General features: G+C 35.3%; 2 long non-coding RNA genes across 16 annotated transcripts in view; one reads left to right on the top strand and one right to left on the bottom strand.

Annotated features, from left to right (window-relative positions):
* Positions 1-551: 551 nt before the first annotated feature.
* Positions 552-20,731, top strand: LOC129925692 (uncharacterized). Of its 6 annotated transcripts, none has more exons than XR_008777393.1 (8): positions 4,460-5,165; positions 7,362-7,523; positions 8,666-8,839; positions 9,293-9,460; positions 12,886-13,006; positions 13,325-13,564; positions 18,806-18,937; positions 19,074-20,731. It is a non-coding gene; the product is annotated as an uncharacterized LOC129925692 (long non-coding RNA). The 6 variants fall into 6 exon arrangements; XR_008777394.1 differs by lacking the exon at positions 4,460-5,165 and adding an exon at positions 6,472-6,486; XR_008777391.1 differs by lacking the exons at positions 4,460-5,165; positions 7,362-7,523 and adding an exon at positions 552-742.
* Positions 20,732-21,562: 831 nt separating this feature from the next.
* Positions 21,563-24,717, bottom strand: part of LOC129925690 (uncharacterized) — a 28,791-nt gene continuing 25,636 nt past the window's right edge. For 9 of the 10 annotated variants that reach the window (XR_008777385.1, XR_008777387.1, XR_008777384.1 and 6 more), the window contains 2 exons: positions 23,961-24,188; positions 21,563-23,836 (listed from right to left, as the gene is read on the bottom strand). This is a non-coding gene — a long non-coding RNA (uncharacterized LOC129925690). The remainder of the gene's footprint in view (positions 23,837-23,960; positions 24,189-24,717) is intronic. The other variant, XR_008777383.1, reaches the window with a different exon arrangement.

A 24,717-nucleotide genomic window follows, 5' to 3' on the forward strand; every position in this document is an offset into this window, starting at 1 on the left:
TAAGTCTATATTTTACATATAGATCTATATCTAGATTCTAGAGATCAAGCGAGAGTTAAGATGCCAAAACATGGTAATGACCTGGTTTATTATTGTGTTATCTCGAACTTCGCCGAGTGCAAAAGAAACGAAGCTGCATCAGTCGAGAGAAAGAAGAAGAAAGCTACCCTAGCCCTAGGACAGATGCATATTATATATCTATGCACGAACTCACGAACTGTGTCAAACTCTGCCACTCCAGAATATAAGGCTTGATCAGTCACACCAAATTCTGCCCCATCTCAAAACGAAATCAAACTTAATCAAAGCCAGTGACTCACCTGTCTTCCCGACTCATTGTCATTGTCTTCCGACACATGAGGAGCCATATCTAGATCTAGAATCTAATTATAACAAAATGCACGTGATTTGTTGGAGACACGGGGAAAAAAGTTTGACCTAGATCTAGATCTATGTCTGGTCTAGATCTACTTTTAGTGAAAGATCTAGTCCTAGATCTAGACTAGATCTAGATCTAAATCTATATACTTTTAGATACTTAATATAGAGCAGCTCATTTTTCTGATTCAATCAATTACTTTTGTGTGTGTAGGCCTATAAATTAGCGTGCTTCGTATTTTGGATACTTCAAAAATATTGGATTTTTGTTGATATAACCATTGAGTTACCATTGAACAACCATTGTTATACTTATATGCCTACACGGATTATTGGAACAGTTTGGATTATTTAATACGCAAAGGTAAGGCACTTTTTTTTTAAAAAAAGAAGAAAATAGATTACCCGACAATATGATACATGATAATCTGATGATGATAATGATAGTACTTTAATTTAGTAACATAATAAATGATAGATGAATAGATCTGTCAGCCGCTTATTATTATTATACTTCTCCAACGCATGCTAGGTACCTATTAGAGTGAAATAGACTCGGGGGCGTCTTAAAATGGTCACTGGGATTCGAACTCGAGACCCCAATGCATTCGGAAGCCAAGCGCGTTATCACTCGGCCACCACGCCCCCAGTGAAAACGTCTGTGTTTATCTTATCTTATATGATACAGACGTTTCTTCAAAAAAAGAAGATGATTACGTCCTACTCGTCATGCATTTAATAATGCATATTAACCAATGATCTAAATTCTGCCAAGTCACTGGTTTTCCTGGCTGGCTCAGGCAACCCGTTCCATGCTCTAATAGCGCTAGGGAAGAAAGAGCATTTGTGCAATAAATAAGAGGTGGGTGTTTAGGGAGGATACACAACATGTTTATAACTAGATGTTACTATGTGAATATTCATAATATAACTAGATGTTACTATGTGAATATTCATATAACTAGATGTTACTATGTGTATATTCATATAACTAGATGTTACTATGTGTATATTCATATAACTAGATGTTACTATGTGTATATTCATAATATAACTAGATGTTACTATGTGTGTATTCATAATATAACTAGATGTTACTATGTGTGTATTCATAATATAACTAGATGTTACTATGTGAATATTCATATAACTAGATGTTACTATGTGTATATTCATATAACTAGATGTTACTATGTGTATATTCATAATATAACTAGATGTTACTATGTGTGTATTCATAATATAACTAGATGTTACTATGTGTGTATTCATAATATAACTAGATGTTACTATGTGTATATTCATATAACTAGATGTTACTATGTGTATATTCATATAACTAGATGTTACTATGTGTATATTCATATAACTAGATGTTACTATGTGTATATTCATAATATAACTAGATGTTACTATGTGTGTATTCATAATATAACTAGATGTTACTATGTGTATAGGTCAACTAGTGTCGTGTGCAATCGTCACGAAAAGAAACAAAGGAACGTGAACGGAATCAAAATAGAGCCGTGAGATTTAGAGCATAGACTATATATAGTCTATGATTTAGAGTAGGCCTAATTCCATTAGCAAAGTCACTAAAATTGAAGACGCTTCAGAGAAGAAGATTTAAAATAAAAGTATCAATATTACATATAACTCTGAACCACTAACTTGATGTAATTGCTTACAGCATGCTCAGTGTGCACTAACTTGATGTAATTGCTTACATCATGCTCAGTGTGCACTAACTTGATGTAATTACTTACAGCATGCTCAGTGTGCACTAACTTGATTTCATTGCTTACAGCAAGCTCAGTGTGCACTAACTTGATTTCATTGCTTACAGCATGCTCAATGTGCACTAACTTGATTTCATTGCTTACAGCATGCTCAGTGTGCACTAACTTGATTTCATTGCTTACAGCATGCTCAGTGTGCACTAACTTGATTTCATTGCTTACAGCATGCTCAGTGTGCACTAACTTGATTTCATTGCTTACAGCATGCTCAGTGTGCACTAACTTGATTTCATTGCTTACAGCATGCTCAGTGTGCACTAACTTGATGTAATTGCTTACAGCATGCTCAGTGTGCACTAACTTGATGTAATTGCTTACAGCATGCTCAGTGTGCACCAACTTGATGTAATTGCTTACAGCATGCTCAGTGTGCACTAACTTTTTTTCATTGCTTACAACATGCTCAGTGTGCACTAACTTGATTTCATTGCTTACAGCATGCTCAGTGTGCACTAACTTGATTTCATTGCTTATAGCATGCTCAGTGTGCACTAACTTGATGTAATTGCTTACAGCATGCTCAGTGTGCACTAACTTGATTTCATTGCTTACAGCATGCTCAGTGTGCACCAACTTGATGTAATTGCTTACAGCATGCTCAGTGTGCACTAACTTGATTTCATTGCTTATAGCATGCTCAGTGTGCACTAACTTGATGTAATTGCTTACAGCATGCTCAGTGTGCACTAACTTGATGTAATTGCTTACAGCATGCTCAGTGTGCACTAACTTGATTTCATTGCTTACAGCATGCTCAGTGTGCACTAACTTGATGTAATTGCTTACAGCATGCTCAGTGTGCACTAACTTGATGTAATTGCTTACAGCATGCTCAGTGTGCACTAACTTGATGTAATTGCTTACAGCATGCTCAGTGTGCACTAACTTGATTTCATTGCTTACAGCATGCTCAGTGTGCACTAACTTGATTTCATTGCTTACAGCATGCTCAGTGTGCACTAACTTAATGTAATTGCTTACAGCATGCTCAGTGTGCACTATGGTCCATTCTCTTTCCCGTGTTTATCAGTAAACACTACTCCGCTTAAGTCGGGATTCGTACTCGAGCCCCCATGTTAGCTAGCCAAGCCGTAGCCAATCGGTTTTGGCCTCTCAGCAACACATTCCAGTTAGTGTTGAGCTAAGCATCAAGACAAGCTCCACAAATGTTGGTGCTGATAAGTAGCTCGAGTAAACACACACTCATGCACACACTTAACGCAAATTGCAGCTAACAATGTATCAAGTCAAACGCAGCATCTTTTTTTTTCTACGAACTCTTGGCTTGCAAGTCTGATCGAACAAACTGCTATGTCTGGATGAGGTCCAAGTCAATGTCTATATAAAACACTGCTATTTCAAATGTGTCGGGCACTCCGGTGCATGAACTAGAATACATGGCCGAAGGACGAGCACACCAGGAATCCCCACCATTTTTCTATGTTTTATCAAGCTAACCGTGCAGGACTCGCCTTTGGTGTAACTACTGTTTCTTGTGGAACGGCGCCTGGGTTATTATCGATATTCCCTTAGAGATTAGACCCTTCCACAAGAGTCTTGTGTTGATACTCATTTAGTGTAATTACGTCCACTAGCGATTGTTTCCACGTCCTACTGCCACGGTGAGGCAGAGAATAGCGTACCCGGCGTGTCACTGACCTAAAAGAAGAGTTGCCTATAAGTACGCATCTTGCGTATTTTGTACGCAAATGGACACGAAAATACGCGAGTAGGCCTACGGTTTATCATCTGAAAATATGCATTTCTGACATAAAAAAAACTTACGTAACACTCTCAGGCAGAATAGTTAACAAACCCAAGAGACTTGATTTGTGATTAGCTGAATTGACTTTAATCTTTGAATAGTGTGTTAGTTATTCTTATTAAAAAGATTTTCTGAATTAAAGAAGAGAGATGTAATTTTCATTACAGGCGTGAATAAAGCTAGGGACAATCTGCAGTAGAATGGGGACGCAAGTGATTTTAATAATTTTACAAGACATTTATAATCTTCTTATCTTTTATAATACAGACGTTACTTAAAAAAAGAAGATGATTACGTCCTACGCGTATTTTGTATTTTGATAATACATATATTTAGCAATGATTGAAAAAAATATAGGGCCTACTTAAAAACAAAAAAAAAACAGATTTAGCCTAAACAATCTCTAAAGTATCCACCCAGTAGGGTACGAGAAGAGGTGGGGGGGGGGAGCACCAGCTACATTTTTTTTTTTTTTAAATTTATTTTCTGCATTTCGAGCTTCTGAACCACAGACATATGATACAATAAATATATATAGGTCTTAGTTCTGAACTCACATCTCCTTATAATGAGAAAATCTGAAGTCAAAAAAGGTAAAGGGTAAGATCACAGACCTACATAATCTAGATTGTCGAAACATGACATTTTTTGTTATCTCCATGGAAACTAAAAGGCAATAAACTTTTGATTATATCATAGATTAGATTTGAGTGAAAAATTTCTGAAGTTCTGTGATTAATAGATCTAGCCTCTTCTAGATCTATTTAACTATTTAAAATCCGCGAAATGGGATTGTAATATTTCTAAACTTTAAAGACTAAAGATCATTTTTTTTTTCTGAAAATGAAGACCGATTTCCAAGATTTAGAAATTAGATCTATAGATTATTAGATATAGATCTAGATAGAATAGTTCTAGATGATATTACTATTACTAGAGTCTAGATCTAGATTATATATTACAAGCTTAATAGGAAAGCCTTGATGCTGAAACCAAGAAGCACCAGCATACCACATGCTGGCTAAATGATCTTCAATCTTGGCATTGGCAATGAGATGTGAAATAAATAAACTATGAAATAAAAAAAAAGTACAATCATTAAATTAAATCATCTAATGTGAATAAGCATTTGGGTTTGTAGCATGTGCAGGGGCGGACTGGCTATACGGGCATTGGGGCAAATGCCCAGTGGGCCGGTATCCAAATGGGCTGGTAGGACTACAGTAAGTATACCGCTTCTTTTTTGAAATCATCACCACACATGTCTTGTCTGTATTTTATAAGATAAAGGCCACATGGATGCCAATATTTGAATATTAAATTGTTACATTTTTCATAGTATTCCTTTTTCAGGGGACGGGTCCTCTGAGCGAAGTATTTCCTTAAAAATCTTTTACAGACTCTACTAAGGCCTAGTAATTTAATCTAAACACATTTTCCGAAATAATGTAATAGCCTACATCGATAGAGCTTCTTCCTTTTAGGGCCTAGAGTCTAGATACACTTTACCATTAAAAAGCAACATAAAGCCTTTATTCCTTATAAGGACATAGTGTTCACTTTAAGCATGTGTACATCTATCGATACATTATCAATTTAACAATGATTTTGAAGACAGGTAGACCTAGAACTGGATGCCCATCATATAATATACAATTTATGGGCCGGATGATTTAGAAATGCCCAGGCTGGTTTTGATACCCAGTCCACCCCTGAGCATGTGTCACATATATATAAAAGGTTACTCATTAAATTTTCCAATAAATAAATATATAAGTATTTTTACCAGTAACCATTTGTTTCCTAATTTAACCAGTCAACCAATTCATATGAAATAGTTTATAAACATTTTTTTTTAACCAAAACAAAACCTACAATAAAATTAACTTTACTTAATAGTACAAAAAAAAAAAAAGAAGTAAGTACTAATTACTTTTTTCTGTTCATATCTAATAGCCATTTTTATCCAAGACAAGTTTCTAATATTGGTGCAACCATGTAAAGCTCCCATCACCTCTTGGTTGGTTTAGCAGCAAAATGTTTACATTTCTCACTCATCCCTCTGTACTCACTCTACTTTCATAAATATGTTTGTTATAAATATCAATTGTTTCCCCTAGTGTTTGTTTATATTTGTGTCTGTATCTTGACCTGCAGTATGTGTGGAAGTCATTTTTTTTTGTTATTCATTGTAATAAAGCTTAAAATGTTAACACTGTTTAAGTAGTACAGCCACCCCCAATGCAGCTTTATCTGCATGGGATGGGATAAAACATTTTTAAATCACAATTAGGTCTGTCTCACTATGGAATATTTTCTTAATCTTTTGGGTTTAAAGACAATTTACTTCATTATTTTTATTTATTACAAACAGAAGTAATAATTGGATGGCTGCCTGGTCGTGAGGTTTGCGCGCTGGACTGTCGTTCGGATTTATCGACGGTCGAGGGTTCAAACCCTGCCCGCACCCATCCCCTGTCGTCCTGCAGGAGGTTTGGACTAGGAAGTAAACTATCTTCAACTCTGAAGGAACATCCAAAACATGTAAAACATTTTACAAACATTTCACAATTGTTGGCCCTAGTATTTGTTTATATTTGTGTCTGTATCTTGACCTGCAGTATGTGTGTAGTTATTTTTTTTTGTTATTCATTGTATTAAAGCTTAAAATGTTAACACTGTTTAAGTAGTACAGCCACCCCCAATGCAGCTTTATCTGCATGAGTTCGGATAAAACATTTTAAAATCACTATTACTATGGAATATTTTCTTAATCTTTGGGTTTAAAGACAATTTACTTCATTATTTTTATTTATTACAAACAGAAGTAAAAAAAAAATTAAATGTAGAGAACAAACTTATAAGATACTGTACTGTATGCAGAGCTTTGTGATGTATGAAAGCAGGTATCTTAGTCTTAAACATATGTTCCAAGAAGAAAATCTATTAAATTAGGACAATTCATATATACATGATTAGTGTTGATCTTTGCTCAAATAATACTAAAAAGAATTATTGTAGGCCTTCAATTAGGTTCTAGTAGACAAAATTTAAAAGAAAATATATTTTGCAAATGTATTATTCTGAAAATTAAAAAAATGCTAAATTTTTTTTTAAATTTTCATGATAGACTTTTTTTTTATCTCATAGGAAATAATTCTTATGTTTTAAGGACAACTCCATTTCTAAATATAATTTCTTAATATATATATTTTTTTTTTTTACAACTATGTGACTCGGTACTCACTGCATTATTACAGGGGTGCCATAGCGTTGTTTTATGTTGTGTGAAGCCATGATGACAGTGTCGATATTGGGAGGCCATGGTTTGGGGCTTTGAGTCAGTGACCCCAACAATCTGTGTTGCCCTCAATTGTCCCTCGCCGAGTTGAGAGTCAATGACTTTTAATGCTTCACAGACTGCCATGGTCTCCACATTGAAACTGCTAACACAACCACATGGACCAAAGATTTTGACTGAGTGAGAGCCAAGAAAGTCGATGTAGGCTCCATAGCCTGCTCTTTCAGAATCTATCGATGCCGACCCATCAGTGAATGCAAAAATAGCACTGGGCTTGAAGGTATTAATGGTCTCCAGTGCTAGAATTTGAAGGTCTTTAGATGAACGACTTAGCTTAGTGGCATTTGGGTCTACTAGTTTCAAACGTATATTACGGTCTACTAGTTTCAAACGTATGTCTGGGGTCGATGGGGGACACCAAGGAGGAAGGGGATGAAAACGTTGAATGTTTTGTCGGTTGGTGGAGAGGCCAGCATCTGAATACGTCTTCTGTATCTCCAATCATCCACTAGTTTTCTAGCTGGGAGGTATTCATCCAGCCTTTTATACCGCTCAAAGCAGGTCAGTACTGACCTTGTCCTCCTAAGGTTTAGTGGACCTACATTAGCCATTATTTCAGCAGCATTTATTGGACTTGTCCTAAAGGTTCCACAGACAAATCTTAGTGCTTGGGACTGTATTTTATCAAGTTGTTCAAGAGCAGTCCTAGAGCCATAAATTTGCACAGGTAGGCTGTAGTTTGTAAACGGACTGCTCCTAAATACAGTGATTGGAGCATGTCTGCTTGGGCTCCCCACTTTGTGGATGCCAGCTTCCGCACTTTTTTCCACTATTGCAGACTCCTTGGCCCACCAGGGAGTGCAAATTCCACCCACTGAACAGGCTGTAAATTTTCATCATGCTCTGGCTATAATTAAAAAAACAGAAATGGAAAAGTGGTTTGTGTGCTGGGACAAGTCCCAAAAAGCCTGTGGAGTCTGGGAGCGCATGAGGCGCCCTAACCACACTTCCCCATGGTGGAGACTGTCCAGGCCTGAGCAAGCTATTATAGCACAGTGCAGGACAGGCCATTGTCCTGTTGGCTCATATTTCTCATGGCTATTGCCAAATTTCAATTCATGGTGCCCCCGCTGCGGGGAAGAAGAGGAAACTGTGCCTCATATTCTGTTTGACTGCCACAGACTTGCTGATCTCCGTCTCGACAGGTCTTGGAAACCAAAAATTCTCGACCTGTATGGCGACATTTATGCACTTCGCAAGACAGCAGGGTTTCTGTCCAGGGTTTTTGCAAGAGAGGATTTGAGCCTCTCAAGCCTTCATTCAAATGGAGTTTGATGATGATGATGATGAATATTTTATTTTACTTTTTACAATTTTATTAGGTATCTTTTAAGAAAACATTTTTAACTCCTTTTTTTTCAGATTTGAAAAAATTAAAAAACACCATTCATGAAATGTACAAATTATATTTGTTTCTATACTGCATTCTTGGAGCTGCTGTTTATAAGAACTCAGTTATGTCTTCATTTCAAAGTGTACATTTATTTAAAGGCATTGAAGGAGTTGTGAATGGAATGATTATGTTTTATGTATTAGGTGAGTTTTCTAGATTTTATGAAATTTTAAGCTTCATATGTTCTTTCATAAATAAATATTATGGTTTAACACAAACGTCTTGCAGTTCTGCAGTGAATGACTACAGGAAGGGTTTAAACTTGGGTCAATAGTGATAACAATCTGAAAGGGCCAGGTAGCTATTTTTATATGTGAAATCAAATTCTTATAAGTAAGATCTTATCTCTTATAATTGTATTTCCAAGTATTTACAGTTATGCTTTTAGCTAAGTACCAATCATTTATATTTGTATATCCAATTATACTAGGCTAAATGTAATTACCAGTGTGAATATCCTGGGATAGGTATAATCAGTTATATTTGCATATCCAGCTTTGTAGGGGTTGAGGTTAGGCACATATTTATTTTAAAATTCCCAATGATATTTTTGTTGTACTTTTTATCAGTGTAATCAGCTATGTTAGTATGTCCAGGTATGTTCTGGGCCGAGTGCAAACAGTGTGAAAGGTTACTTCTCTGAGATGTGGAACTACATGGACATCACCATGTTGGCGTTTTATACTGCTGGCTACTCCACGAAGGTGTGATCTTTACAAAAACCAATAGATACTTTGCTGACAACCAACTGATTCACATTGAAGGTAAATATTTGAACTCATTGACGTTCTCAGTGAAAATGGGCAACAACAAAAAATGTCATGCCCTAAAAAAAGAAAAATGAATACATGACAAAAGATAACAATTTATAAAAACATTTTCAATCAAAATATTTAAAAAATCTACTATTATTAACAATAAATTGCTTGGTGTACACTGAAAAAATGTTATAGTTTATATTTTGACCATTTAAAAATTAGATGGCTGTAAATGTCTTTAACTTTTTTAAATTGTTAAAACAAATTCCAGCACCTGTTTGGCTGTTGAAATATATAGAACTGTCATAAAACATTCTGTATCCAGTAGGTGGAAAAATATCCTTGGACAGTTCAGCTTAGAGACATCCCCATGCAGATGGTTGCATGAGTCTTCTTTACAGTGCTTGTTTAAAATGCATACATTTGCATGTAGTTCTAGTGAAGTCTCTTTTGTGCTCATGTTTCCAATGTGGAAGGAGAAAAATGCTATCTAGGCACAATGAAAAAGGAGGGCTTATGTCTTAGTAGTTTTGTTTATTTTCCCTCCTTCTGATAGAAATGAAATGCTTCCATCCATCAATCTCAGTGGCACTACAGTCCATGGAGGGTTCTGGCTTGCTTAAACACAACCCTTTATTCCGATCTCTCCTGTCCTTTTGTCTCCAAGCCCTAACCCCAAGCTGTTGTAGATCTGAATTTAATGCTTCACTCTGTTCAAATTGAAACTGATATTGTCCTTCTAGTCTTTTTTTTCCATGCATTTTTTGATCAGAAAACTATTTTTTAAATTCTTCATATCCTTCAAAACACTTTCAGTAAAGTAAATGTTAAGGGATCAAGAATATATTGGGAAAAAGAAATTCAATAAATGTCTCAGGACTTATTGTGTTGACAGCCAATAAATAGACCTGTTTCTAGAGTTAAATGGGTTAACCCTAAACACTAATTTTGTGACTTGTAATAAATACAGAGGTTTAAGGGTTAAGGCTAATTATAAAAGCCATTCAACATTCTTTCATATATTGTAGTCATCTCAACTGAATAGTGCTGAACAGAGATGACTTCAACAGGCTGTGGATGAGTTCAGAAAAGAGCAAGCAGGCTTCCAAAGAGGCAGATCATGTGCTGAAAAGATTTTCATTCTACGAAACATTATAGAACAAGGTCTTGAATGCCAACAATGGCTAATGATCAGTTTTGTAGATTTCAAACAAGCATTTGATAGTATCCATTGAAAATGGCTATGGAAATAGAGAATATGTCATCCCTAAAAATTCATCCAATGCCTTCTTTAACATTGAGATGGGTGAATATTGTATTCCTTCCTCTTTCTGCTTGCCATCCAGTACATCATGAGGAGAGCAATGATCCAGACTGCCTTCAGTATTTCATGGAATTGAATGATGGACTTGGACTTCACAGATGACATTGCACTACTGGGCCCTACCAAAAATTATACAAGAAATGATGGAGAGCCTAGTTAGCAGGTCATCATCGGGTCCAATTGCTGCAGTAACCTTGTCTCTAATCTCTTGGTTTGTGATGCGATCTTTGAATGTGATACCTGGGATCCTTCTGTAGCATCTCAATTCCATTGCTAGGATCCTCTTCTCTAGGCCTGCAGTCAGCATGCAAGACTCACAAGCATATAAAAATGTGGCCATGACCAGGGAACACATCATTCTGATTTTGGTGCTGAGGGCTATGCCTTGTCTGTCCATATTATTTTAAGTTTTGAAAGGGCTGTTGTGGACTGTGCAATTCAGGCCAGAATTTCAGGTTTTGTTCCCTCATCTGAGACAATATGTCTAAAGTATATGAAACTACTGACTTTAGTCAACCTTTCACCTCAAATACTGATGCCCCAATAAAGCCCTGTTAGCAAACCTATTGTCTCAGATGAGGGAACAAAATCTGAAATTCTGGCCCGAATTGCACAGTCCACAACAACCCTTTCAAAACTATAGGTCATAATTTTTACTTTACTAAAACTTGACTAAAAGAACAATATTCACTACTGTGATATTAACCAAAAATTGGAGGGATGGGGTGACATCTGACCTTGCACACATAAACATTGCAATGAAGATTCTTGTTACATGTCACAGTATATATATATATGGCTCCTTTTGTCTCAAAAAGCAATGGATGCGCCCAAATGAGTCACTGGTTTTGGCTTAATCTTGAGACAGGGCAGAATCTGGTGTGGCTAATCAAGCCAATTCTAGAACAGCAGACTTTGCCACGATTCGTATATGTGTATGCCTCTGATTCAGGGCTAGCAGACAGGGCAGCTTTCTTTTTTTCCCTCAGAGTATACTACTGCTGCAAACCTTCTACATCATACAAACATTTCTTAGTGCACACTATGAAGGGACACTACTTTTGAATTTTTTGCCCCTTTTTCAAATTTGGATGCTGGCAGCTGCCATGGTATGATTATGAGCTCATTTTTTATAATAATATTTTTTTTATTATCCTGAAGGAAATTTGTTATAAAAAATAGTGCCTTACATATAAATTATTACAATGCCAAAAATGAAATATAAATTCATACAATGGTGTTCTTCTATTTTCTAGTACATCTAAAAATGTCAGAGAAAAGTTGAGGACATCCTCATACTTGTCTAGAATCTCTTGAAACTTAAGGCTCTAGGAAATTATAATAATTATAAGAAGAATTACAATATTAGAGCAAAGGTTTATTTTAGCTCATATTATTAAAAAAGTAAGTTCCCCTTTCTGACCATCATGTCTATAGTGCAAATGATGTAAAGGTCATCTGTTTCTGTGGCCTATGGTTAGCTAAAGTCATGTGACCAGCACAATAGCCGTCATTACTTTTCCCCAACTAATGTCAGGTACCCATTAGATCTGGGTTGACTAAGAGGGGCCTTAAAGATCCTGAAAGTAAAAATTTCAGTCTTCTAGGATTCGAACTTGGGACCTGTGCTCATAAGCCAAGTGCTTTACCACTCCCCAATGTGCCTCTCATATTATTAGTTTGGCTTTAAAAATTTCTTCATTGGAACTGAAAACTTGGTGATTCAAAGATATAACTTTACTTGTTTAATTAGTTAATTAAAGTGTTTCAATTTCACTTTGTTTATTATCTTCTGTAGATTATTCATTATTGAGTAGGTCTATTTAGGAAAAAAATCCACTAGATTCAGTGAAGCATTTCATGACACTTTTAGCTATTATACACATCAACTTTCTTGCACCTGGTTAGAAACAGAAGTAGGCCACTAATTTCCTTCATATTGCATGAAGGGCTAAGGATTCTTGGCCAAGGCGTTAATATTTTAATCATGATATGAAGGATTTGAACACAGGTTATTATAATAACAACATTAGTGTAAGTCAAGTTTACTTTAGCCAACTTAATGAAATTATGCGAAAAGTATCTTAATCTAGTTATTATTCCATAGGATGTTGGCAAGTTCACCTTCATCTATTTCAGTCATGATTGCCTTTATATGTGGACAAATAAGCCTATACAGTATTTCCAAGAATGAGAACTTTGCAGGGTAGAGTCATTTGACTTACAAGGTGAAAGTTTTTTATATTTAATTTATGGATGTTTTTTTTGCAAAGCAAAATAACTTCAGGTTGTATAGACATACTCAAAAGAAAGACATTTTTTCTGCAAGTGACCATAAAACTTAAAATAAATAAATTATGGCTTTTATTGGTATTGTTTAAAGTTAAATACTTTGAAAGCTGATCACTAGTTAAGATGTTTAAGTTTACAAGATGATACATTAAATTAGCTAGATGATATTAAATTTACTAGATTTTACAGGAATTAATTTATTCCCAAATGTACTTAAAAATATTTTATTTGCTGACCAAAGACTTTTTTTTCAGCCTCTTAGAGACCACTGGGACATTGTTCTGGGCTGCCTTTGGTATGGGGAACTCTCAGGCACCAGCTATTAAAGAAGAAACAAATAGCAGTCAAGTTAATGGTGACTCAGAGATAAGAGACAGTGTGCTGCTGAAAGTCATTGAGGTGGTTGGCTACGTTTTGTATGGAGTTTACATTCTTGATGCTGTCGTGGTCCTGATCAACTTGTTCATTGCTATGATGAATTTGAAGACATTTAGGTTTGTTTCATGTTATGTTAATCATTAAGTTAAAACTATTTATATATCCCATTTCATTCAAATACTCTTTACCTATCAATTCATCGGAGAGGACCTTTTTGTAGTTTGTTTTACATGTTAATTCAGGTTTGATGATTATTACATCCTAGTCCAAACCTTCTGCAGGAGGCAGGGTTTGAACATATCAGTATGACAGTATAGAGTGTATGCTTCATTAATAGAAAATCATCCAAAGTTGTGGGGTGAAAGTCTCTGATGATTAAATATAACATCTATCTATTTCCTTTAGAAGTGTTCAGTGCATTTATGAAAAAAAAAAGATTCCTCTGAACCTTCACACTGTTATCAGCAGTAGAAATCTTGGCTAGCTTGGACATGTTCATGGAATGCCACAAGGTTGACTTCCTCAAGACATTTTGTATGGTGATCTATTAGAAGCCAGGAGAGCCTTGGGTCACCCACTACTTCTAACTATCTCAACATTTCAGCACTACTTCTAACTATCTCAACATCTCAGCACTATTTCTAACTATCTCAACATGCCAATTTTGGATGAGGAATGATTCCTTGCCAAGGCTGATTTGTTACAAAGCAATATATAAAAATCCAAACCTATCAAAGTGGTAATGAAAACTATGGCTTATGAAGCAAATAATAATAATGGCAATGTCATTGCTATATATATCAGCATAGAAATTCAACACAGGCAAAACAAAGAATGTGATTCCAGAATTGATATGTCATTCTTAGCTTTGTTCTAAGGCTGTTAGCCACTTGATAAACAAAAATAATATTGTATACATGGACAGATTTTATAACAGTCCCACTGTTTGACACTTTAGCCAATGATTATGGAATATTTGCTGATGGAACTGCAATGGCTTTAAAAAACTGACAAAGTTGAAGAAAAAGCAGAGAAGTCAATCTGAATTGATCTATCATGGCAATAGAGTAAGTCTTATTCTGGATGGAGAAATGACCCATTCATCTGTTCACACCACAATCCAGGCAATATTCTTATTCCATATGCTAGGCCAAATTCCTACAAGTGCTCTTTTTTCCCTAGTTTGAATATAGAATGGGCTGCCTGAATCAGCCAGGAAAACCAGTGACTTAGCAGAGTTTAATTCCCTAATTAACATGCATGACTAGATTGACACATGAAATGCATAGAACATAATTATATTCTTTTTTGAAGCAACATCAGTAATCTATAAGATATGAGGCCTTGTTAGGATGGACCAAAGAGCCATTCATTTTAGTTTTTCATCCAACACAAATGGGGACCCTAAAAAAGAAGAACTAAAGATGGAATATCTGTGGATGTGCTAAAACCATTGCTCTGTATTGACTTCACCAAATACATGGTTTTGATGTCAACTACCAGGTTTGCAAAAATGGCTCTTTCATCCTTTTCAAAAGAAAAGATAAACTGGGTACTTTATTTTTATAAACAACTCTTGACAAAAAATTGAAACATATTTGGAAAATTGGTAGGCCAATGATTCCACTTTCACATGGATAAGCAATTGTGGAAAAATGATTTTCTATTAAGAACTAGAGAATTGCAACTTGGCAGAGAAAACACTGGACTCGGAGAATCGTCATAGACAGCTTTTGAGGATTCTAACTTAGTGACTTTGTTATTAGACCAAAAAGTTTTATTCTGCTGGAAATGTTCATGGAAGATGTACTCTGTATTTGATGAGCCGAGAAAGAAATGTGAACAAGACCAAAGGGGAGTAAAGAGAACCAACAGTAGAGATGATGCAGTGATGCAACTGAACAATAGATAATGAGTCCTCTATTTGGGAACCCTCAACTCAAAAGAACATTAAGAAACTAGAATACACAAGATAGAGCAGTGAGATTCCGAACTAACAAATATTCACATTTGATTATAGTTAGACCTCTAGTAAAATTATTACATTTAGAGATCCTTCAGGACAGAAGACTTCAAAAGTAAAGTAGCAATTATACAAAAAAAATTAAACTATAAACTTCAAATACAAAAACAAAACTTAAAAAAATACTTAGAAAGACACAAAGATAAAGGAACATTCCTCATCCCATATGCTAGAAGAAATTTATACTCCTTCTTCCCTAGTGCTATTAGAGCATGGAATGGGTTGCCTGAGTCAGCTAGAAAAAACATGTGAATTGGCAGAGTTTAAGTCATTGATTAACTTGCATGACTAGATTGACCCTTGAGACATCCGTAGGATGTAATAATCTTGGATAAGAAGATGAGATACTGCAAAAAGATGGCAATAGACTGGGGGCTGTGAAAGCTCTTAGTTTATTTCATTTGCCAATGAACAGTCTAAGAAAGAGTGAAGGAAGGAGAGTCCAAATCAGTGGAAAGACAGTCTGAATTAAAAAACATGGGTTTAATTGTTTAGATTGGTTTATATTTGTATCAAACTGGTTGTTATTATTTTGATTTTGTTGAATTTTCTGTTTTAACTTGATGATTTCTCACTTTAATATTGTCTGTAATATTCTTCACCTATCGCTTAGTTTGTTGGGGCATCTTACAAGATTTGTAGATCGTCTTTTGGGAGTTATTCAGGAAGTCTAACTTGCATCTGGTCACAGCTATGTGATGGGGATGGTTCTGAGGTCCAAGGTTTGAGTCCTCCTTAAGACTTATCTATGTATTACTACAGTTTCTTCACCTTTGTCTCCCTGGGTGCTGCTATTATGTTTGATGTCATGTTTATTTCATCAATAGTCAAAGTAAGAAGTATTTGGGCCTGATATTGATTAGCTCTATACCTACTATTACTTAGTCATAGTAAAAAGTATTTGGACTTAATAGTGTTTAGTTTTGTTTCACTTTCAAATGGAATAGTTATTTATTCAACTTCATTTGTTAAGATATGAAAGATTTGAAAAAAAAACATGTAGATCTTTTTTTTAATGCTTTTGATATAGTGCATAGTTCATGCTTAGAGCATACTTATTTTGCTATGGCCCAATCTCCTTTTGTTGACTATTGGGGGAATTGGAACACATGGGAGGTTTACATGCTGTCTTTGGGCTTTCAGAAAACAACTCTTCTCGAGTCAGGATTCAAAATCGAGCCCCCATGGTAAGTGGCTAAGCTGTAGCCAAGCAGTGTAGGCCCGCCTCTCAGCCACACATCCCACAAATTTTGTGAATGAAAATGGGAAAATGGAACCTGCATCTGACAATGTTATCATAGAAACTCTTTTAGAAAATACTTTTTACTATGACTATGGGTGGCTGCCTGGATGTGCAGAATGCACGCTGGACTGTTGTTTGGACTTGTTGATGGTCCTGGATTCATACCTTGCCCTTCCCTATCGTCCTCTGAGATGTTTGGATGAGGAAATAAATTATCTTCAACTTTGAAGGAACATTTGAGACATGTAAAATATTTTACAAACTATCATCTCTATTTTAAAAATGGCCTCGTTCTTAAATAGGTCACTTGCTAACATTGGATACTAAAGAAGTTACAGTGTTACTACTGCAGCCTTGAGTTCAAATCACAGTATAGAATGCAATTTTTATTTAGGGCTTCAGGATGTTTCCAACCTTGAGTTATGGATACATAACTTCATTTTGGGATATTATCTTTCCTGAACAAAAAATCCTTATTCTATTAATTTTTTACTGTTTGGCTTAAAAGTTTTTAGGATAAGAAGAGCTGCATTCAGAGTCTGAATCTGGGACTGTCAAATTGACCACCATTTCTGAAACTTAATTTAATTTTTTATTTAACTTACATTGTGATACCAATGTTAACTTGATGTGAATAGAACTGATGTAGGTCAGTGAGTTCAACAATACAAACTTAACCAGCAGAAATAACTAGAATATAATGGCAAAGTTCCCCTTTCAGACCTTGCGATCTACAGTGTCAAGGCTCTTTTTCTTCTCTAATATATGTATGTGTACTTCAATGCTGATTACTAAATGTACCCAATTCCTGGCAATACCTTAACGACACATATAACGACAGAATAAAGTATTGAGGAGATGGAGTGTTGAGATGGAGCGTTGAGGAGATGGAGCATTGAGGAGCTGGAGCATTGAGGAGCTGGAGTGTTGAGGAGATGGGAGTGTTGAGATGGAGCATTAAGGAGATGGAGCATTGAGGAGCTGGAGCATTGAGGTGCTGGAGCATTGAGGAGCTGGAGTATTGAGGAGTTGGAGTATTGAGGAGATGGAGCATTGAGGAGATGGAGTGTTGAGGAGATGGAGCATTGAAAAGCTGGAGCATTGAGGAGATGGAGTATTGAGGAGATGGAGTGTAGGGAGATGGAGTGTTGAGGAGATGGAGCGTTGAGGAGATGGAGTGTTGAGGAGATGGAGTGTTGAGGAGATGGAGTGTTGAGGAGATGGAGCATTGAAAAGCTGGAGCATTGAGGAGATGGAGTGTTGAGGAGATGGAGTGTTGAGGAGATGGAGAGTGCTGAGGAGATGGAGTGTTGAGGAGATGGAGCATTGAAAAGCTGGAGCATTGAAAAGCTGGAGCATTGAGGAGTTGGAGTGTTGAGGATATGGAGCGTTGAGGAGTAGGAGTGTTGAGGAGATGGAGTGTTTTGGGAGTTGGAGTGTTGAGGAGATGGAGCATTGAGGAGATGGAGTGTTGAGGAGATGGAGCGTTGAGGAGTTGGAGTGTTGAGGAGATGGAGTGTTGAGGAGATGGACTATTGAGGAGATGGAGTGTTGAGGAGATGGAGCATTGAGGAGATAGAGCATTGAGGAGATGGAGTGTTGAGGAGATGGAGTATTTAAGGAAACAGGAAACTTGTTCTATTCTAAAGTCACTAAAAGAAAGCCTTTACATTTATTTTGTTTAGTTTTGTAATTATTTTTTCTCTTTTGTTAAAAAAATTTGAACAGAATTTTTTAAATACTCATTGGGAATCAACAGTGAAATGTATTAACCGGCATATAGGCTAATTGATTAATACTATTTGATATCTATCTTGTAATTTTGCTTTCCTCTGCTATGCTGTTTTTTTATTTACACATTTTATCTCATATTGTTTGAGATCTATCTGTGATCTATATTATCTTGTTTAAGATCTATCTGATCTAATTTGTGATCTATCTTGTTTGAGATCTAAATGATCTAATTTGTGATCTATATTATCTTTTTATGAGATCATTATTTTCATATTTGAGATCTCTTAGCTTCTGCAAATAGAATTTCAAGAGATGATGATATTTATATTAAGCCCTTCTTGCATTTATTTCTTCCAGAATGCCCAAAAGATTAGTCAGCTAAGGAGCCTAAAATGTTAGCCTGTTTACAAATATGAGATCTTCCTTGACTACACAAGTACCTTACAGAAGAAGGCTACTCACTTGTGTTTGGATATGTCAGCTGTTTTGGTAATAAATCAAGTGTTGTTTTTTCTACTATCTCGAATGTTTGTAGGTTCTAAAGTTAGAAAGTGTTGTTGTTTTTTAATGCCACATTGCCTGTCAATTCTGTTTAGTTTTTATATATTCTTTTTTTTATATACAGTCCCTGTGGCCCTTTTCAAGCATGACAGATACTATTCTAAGCAGCTTTTTTCTCTGGAAATTATTCAACCACAGAAGCTGTGAGGGATATCTGAAATCCATTGCTTACTTGTCTAGAAAGACTTCCATCGATTGAGTGATAAAAGATTAAATGTACACAACTTTTAGTAGTCACCACATAACAAGAAGGATAAGGTCAAAGGTTAATTGGACAAACAAGTTAATAAACTTTGTCTTTGAATCTGAAATTGTAGAACTTGTAGAGAAAAAAAAAACAACTAAGTGTTTTTTATTTTAATTTACCAGGCACCAAGTACCTACTATTCATTTACTTTGACTGTTGACTTTAAGTTAGAAATTAAGGAAAGATTTCTTTGAGCTATATTTGTCAATGACCATAGGCATTAAGAGAGTTGACACCTCATTTTACTTTTCAACAAGATGATGTCTTAAAGAAATTAAGAGCTTTTGATGGAATTCTGTGGTTGAATAACAAAAGGAATAATCACAGGATTCCATCAAAATCATTGCAATTTGAACATTGTTTGTAGTGTCAATGTTATTAAGTTTACATAAAGTATTTAAGTATAGTTCTTGGTGTTGATACATTATTCATTTTCTAGTGACCAGGCAGTGTTTTATACCATGAATGAATATCTGTTGTAAGAGATTTAAGGTATACAACTCCATTAATAATATCTTTGACAATAAAATATTTTGATCAAGTTTATATTTTTGGAACAGAATATGCTAATGTGTTAAATGCACATTTTTCTTTTTTTTTTGGAATAACAACTGATATTTAGTTTTATCCCTTTGTATCTTTCTACAGTAGATGCACTGTCATTCTAAATAGAAATTTTAAAAAATTATAATTTCTAATCAAATTGTCTCCCTTTTAAAATCAAATATCTAAATGAATCATGCTACTTTGATTCTACACAATCTACAGGACTACCAATGTACATTAGTTTCGAACAAAAAGTTGCTAACTTTAAATAATTGATTAACACATTTTGATATTTATGTATACCTTGTAATAAAAGTGGCATTCATTTTACAATTTCATTTTTTTTTTTTATTGTAACTGGTCTGTGTTAATTTCTTTTTTTTTTTCAAATTACTTTGTATTGCCAATATGGGGAAATGGTATTTCTGGTGTTTCTTTGCTCAGCAAAAACAAGTCAGGATTTGAACTCAAGCCCCCTTGACAGTGGTTTATGCCAGATATCCAGCATTTCATGTAGTTTGTAGGCCAAATTTGATACTCACAGTGCCCCAGTGCAGGTAGAAAGAGGAAACCTTGCCTCATTAATGTTTGCTGCTCCAGACTTGCTGCTCTCTATCTCAACTGATCTAGGAAGCACTACAGCTGGGTTTCAGTCCACTGCATTGGCTAGAGAGGATTTCAGTCTCTCAGGCTGCAACTTAAATGAAGTCTGATGTGATTTTATTCTTTAAAAGTTGTATGGATGTCTTTAAGCTACATAACTTATCCTAGTCCAATGTTTTGATTGACATAGTTACCAGGTACTGGTACTAAAAAAATTGCCGCTTTTATCCTCCCCTTCCAGCAACCCTTAGATCTAGTTTTTCTAAATTTCTAGTAGTTTAATAGTGCTTTTCCATATGTCATTAAAAAGTTATGTTAAAAGTTAACAGGTTTCTTTAGCTAATTGCTTTGTAACAATATTTGTTTTTGAGCAAATTTTTAGCAAATCTCAAACTTTGATCTGATTCTATGGCCTCCTTCAGTCACAAAGCTGCTATGGATCATCTCATTTTCCAAACATTAGCTATGAATCATTTTCCTGACATTAGTTGTGGTTGCAATGATGTCACCCACACAGCTATATATTTGAAGGAATGGAATATGCCAATACAGTTTGGGATCAATGGCATCGTAGGCTCTGCCTGGGAGTAGCACTGTATGCTGCTAACTGAATGGTTGACTCCTGATTTTTCCTCAAAGGCTTTCCCATGTTGGTTTTAGCTGCAGACTTTGCAATCTGTAGGGCAGATGATATAAAGGTCATCTGTTTTTGCGTCCCATGGTCGGCACTATGACCAACTGTCTTTACCTTTTCCCTAACAAATGCCAGGAACCCATTAGAACCAGGTGTACTCAAAGGTGCCTAATAGTCCTAAAATTAAAAATCCCAGTCTTCAAACCCTGGACACATGTTTGGAAGCCAAGTATTTCACCGCTCAGTCACCTCACCTCCAAGTGAATTATATAGAAGCTTTTCACTGTTTGCTCAACTTTCGTTCTACAACTAAAGCAAGGTAATTATGTATTGTTAGGGACAGGGGTGGTCTCAATGCTGTCTGGAATGATTCAAGAGAATATTAGTATTATGTTAGCATGGCAGGGCCCAAGGTCATGTCTAGCCTGCACTAACAAGAAGTTACAGTTGCCAGAAGGTCTACTGGGTGGGTTGTATCTGTGCACCTCAGTCTGTGACCAAAGAAATCAAGAAAGAGAAGAAATAACAAAATGATACTTTAATTCAAATGAGCAAAGCAGCAGTTACAAAACACTGCAGATAAAAAAACAAAAAAATTAGGAAAAGATCTAGTACATAAACATTAGAAGTGGCCATCATTTTAAAACAAACTTTAAAACAAAAAACCGCCAATTATTTTGACAGTTGTTTCAATTAGAAAAATAATGTACCATAATATATAACTATATATATAAAGTAGCTTTTCATATAGAAAAAAAACAACAAATTCTGAAACTTAAAGGCAGTTCCAAGTACAGAATAATTAAAACTGACACACTTTGGTCAACAGTACAGGAAACAGCATCGCCCTAACCCATATAATAATAGGCGGAAGTATAAGCATACAGCTTAGCAATAGTCTACAAAAGTTGCAATAATAAAAATACATAAAAATAGCTCTGAGAGCATCAGTTCACAATTATAAAAAAATGCTTGCATGACCTGTTAATAAAGTCTAGGTCTACTGTTTGTTTTCTTGGTTTAACATGTGTTCCATCAGAAATAGAGATTACATCCTAGCCCTAACCAGGACAGTGAGTGTTCATACCAGAGACTATGGATAGTGGATACCCCCATGATCACCATTAGATAAGACAAAGTGAATTAGTATTTGAAAGTTTTAAATAGACTATGGGGATGAACTCAATGCTATAGTGAAGTCTGACAATATTAAATATTAATATAATCTTTGTTTATGAAACAATTTCTTATTTATGATTTCAGACTAAAACTTAAAATGCATTCATAGCAACACACAAACACATTCATATTAATAACATCATAGAAAATGCTAACAGTTTTATTTTAAATATAATATAACATATTATAATTGATCTAAATAATGTCAAGTCACTATTTACACTATAAAAAGCATAGAACAAATTGTGCATGGATGTGACACTAATGAACATTAATATGATAGCACACAAAAGCAGGGGAGATAATAAATTGAATTAAAAGCATAATGTAGCAAGGCTTTGGTGTTGTGACTCCAATAATAATAATGATAATATACCACAGCCACTCCCTCCTCCAAAACAAAAAAGATAAAAACATTTCACTGAAACAACAAGAAGATTGAGGGGAAAAAAAGGAATATGAAAAAGAACAATGACTGGACTGAATGACAAGATTTACCTAAATATAGAACAAGATACAAGTCAATTATAGTGATTGCACCCAAATAGTTATTACAAAGTACATCACTTGTACCTATATTAGAAATGATTGTTCTATTCATTGTCATCTGTTAGGTTTTCTGACTTTGCGACCACTTCTTGTAATGTAACCTCTTTTTTTTCTTCTTCTTCTAGCCAGCTTTATTGCTGCTGAGCTGTGAGTTCTTTTGCAGACTGTGCCAAGGAAAAAAAGTGTGCTGTTTTCTTCAGTTGTTCAGCACTGCCGTACAGGGTGTTGGTTATGTTGGGCTGTAGTGGAAGTAGGGTCTGCCTAAGGTGGATTAGGAAGGGGCATTCAAAGAGGATATGGTTTACGGTTTCAAAGGGGTGGGCGCAGTGTCTGCAAAGGAGGAGTTGTGTGGAGTTTATTTTGTTCAGGTGGTAATTTAATAGTGGAGTGTGTCCTGTTCTTAGTTGGAAAATTGTAGATTGTTCTTTGCAGGGGAGGAAGTTAATACTGTCCAGTTTGTTAGGCGTAGTCATTTCTCTGTACATGGCTCTGCCTGTGTTTCCTGATGCCCATTGGTTGAGCCACTCCTCTTTGTGATTGTTGACTAACATTGACCTTAGGGTGAGGTAGTTAACAGGTCTATCTGGTTGTTCCATAGATGAACCTGCCTTTGATAGCTTATCTGCCTTTTCATTTCCCATGATGCCAATGTGGGTCCACTGTAGTGTGATATTGATATTTAATTTTGATATCATCTGATGGATTATCACAATGAGTGTTGTCAACTCTCTTGGGTTGTTTGAGGTGCTGCTGTTAAGTGCTTGCAGAGTGGATTGGGAGTCTGTAAAGACAACAATATCTGATGGTGGTTGCACTCCTTCATATAATTTGTTTTTCACTGTCTGTAGTGCTATGGTAATGTAACAAAGTAGGTGACCATGGGTACTCAGCCTGAGGTTGGGAGGAGATCTGAATTTGAAGTAGCATTAGGGAAATGTTCAGTTCTTTCAGATGCAGGTTCCCTCACAAAAAAGGCTCTAAATGATGGTAGAAAAGGAAACAATCTCTAATGTATCTACTGTGTCTGTGTCTTTGCCTCTAGGAATTGTTTTCCCTCTCAAGATGTTCACTGTAAAGAGAACAAAAATTGATCAAAACATTTTCATAGTCAGTGAAACACAAAACTTGGCAAAGCTTTACTTAGGGGTTTAGTATAAAAAAAAATATTTCTTGATATACATAGCTTTTCTTACCTTTTTATTCCATACATCTCTTGATCAATATTTTGGTTTACATTTCATCTTCATGTTGGTCTACATCTTCATCATGTCAGTCTACATCTTCATCATGTCAGTCTACATCTTCATCATGTCAGTCTACATCTTCATCATGTCGGCCTACATCTTCATCATGTCAGTCTACATCTTCATCATGTCGGCCTACATCTTCATCATGTTGGTCTACATCTTCATCATGTTGGTCTAAATAAGAATAAGAAAAACTTTTGCCTTGAAAAGGGAAAAAAATTAATTCTATTGCTTTTCTTTTCATGTTCAATAAAACTATTCTGATGATGCAGCTTTGACTTTATGTTTTAACTAAGTATTTTATGAATAAACTTTAAAGAGAAAAAAATACACTCAAGACACCTACTACAGCAGCAAAGAATAACTACCCAAATTAAGTGAAAAAAAATAAATTTTAAGTTTTATTAAGCCTTTAAATTCTAAGGAATTTATTGAAGATTTTCAATTATGCCAAAAAAATATAAATAACTAGCTATTTAGTGTATCTAATGTACAGAATACAGAAAGCTTTAATATTTAGAGTGAAAATTCTGCTATAAAGTTTGTGCTTTTCTAGAAAATAAAATCACAACTTTTTAAGTTCTTTTGCTTGTAGTCCAAACTAATTTGTTTTGTTTAGTTGGCAATAGCAATCTTTCCAAATAGCTACAGAGACTGTCTAGATTGTTTCAAATTCTCTAGGTTTATTCTTTTTATATATTCT

Source organism: Biomphalaria glabrata, chromosome 4 (assembly GCF_947242115.1).
Source record: "Biomphalaria glabrata chromosome 4, xgBioGlab47.1, whole genome shotgun sequence".
Lineage (NCBI taxonomy): Eukaryota > Metazoa > Mollusca > Gastropoda > Planorbidae > Biomphalaria > Biomphalaria glabrata.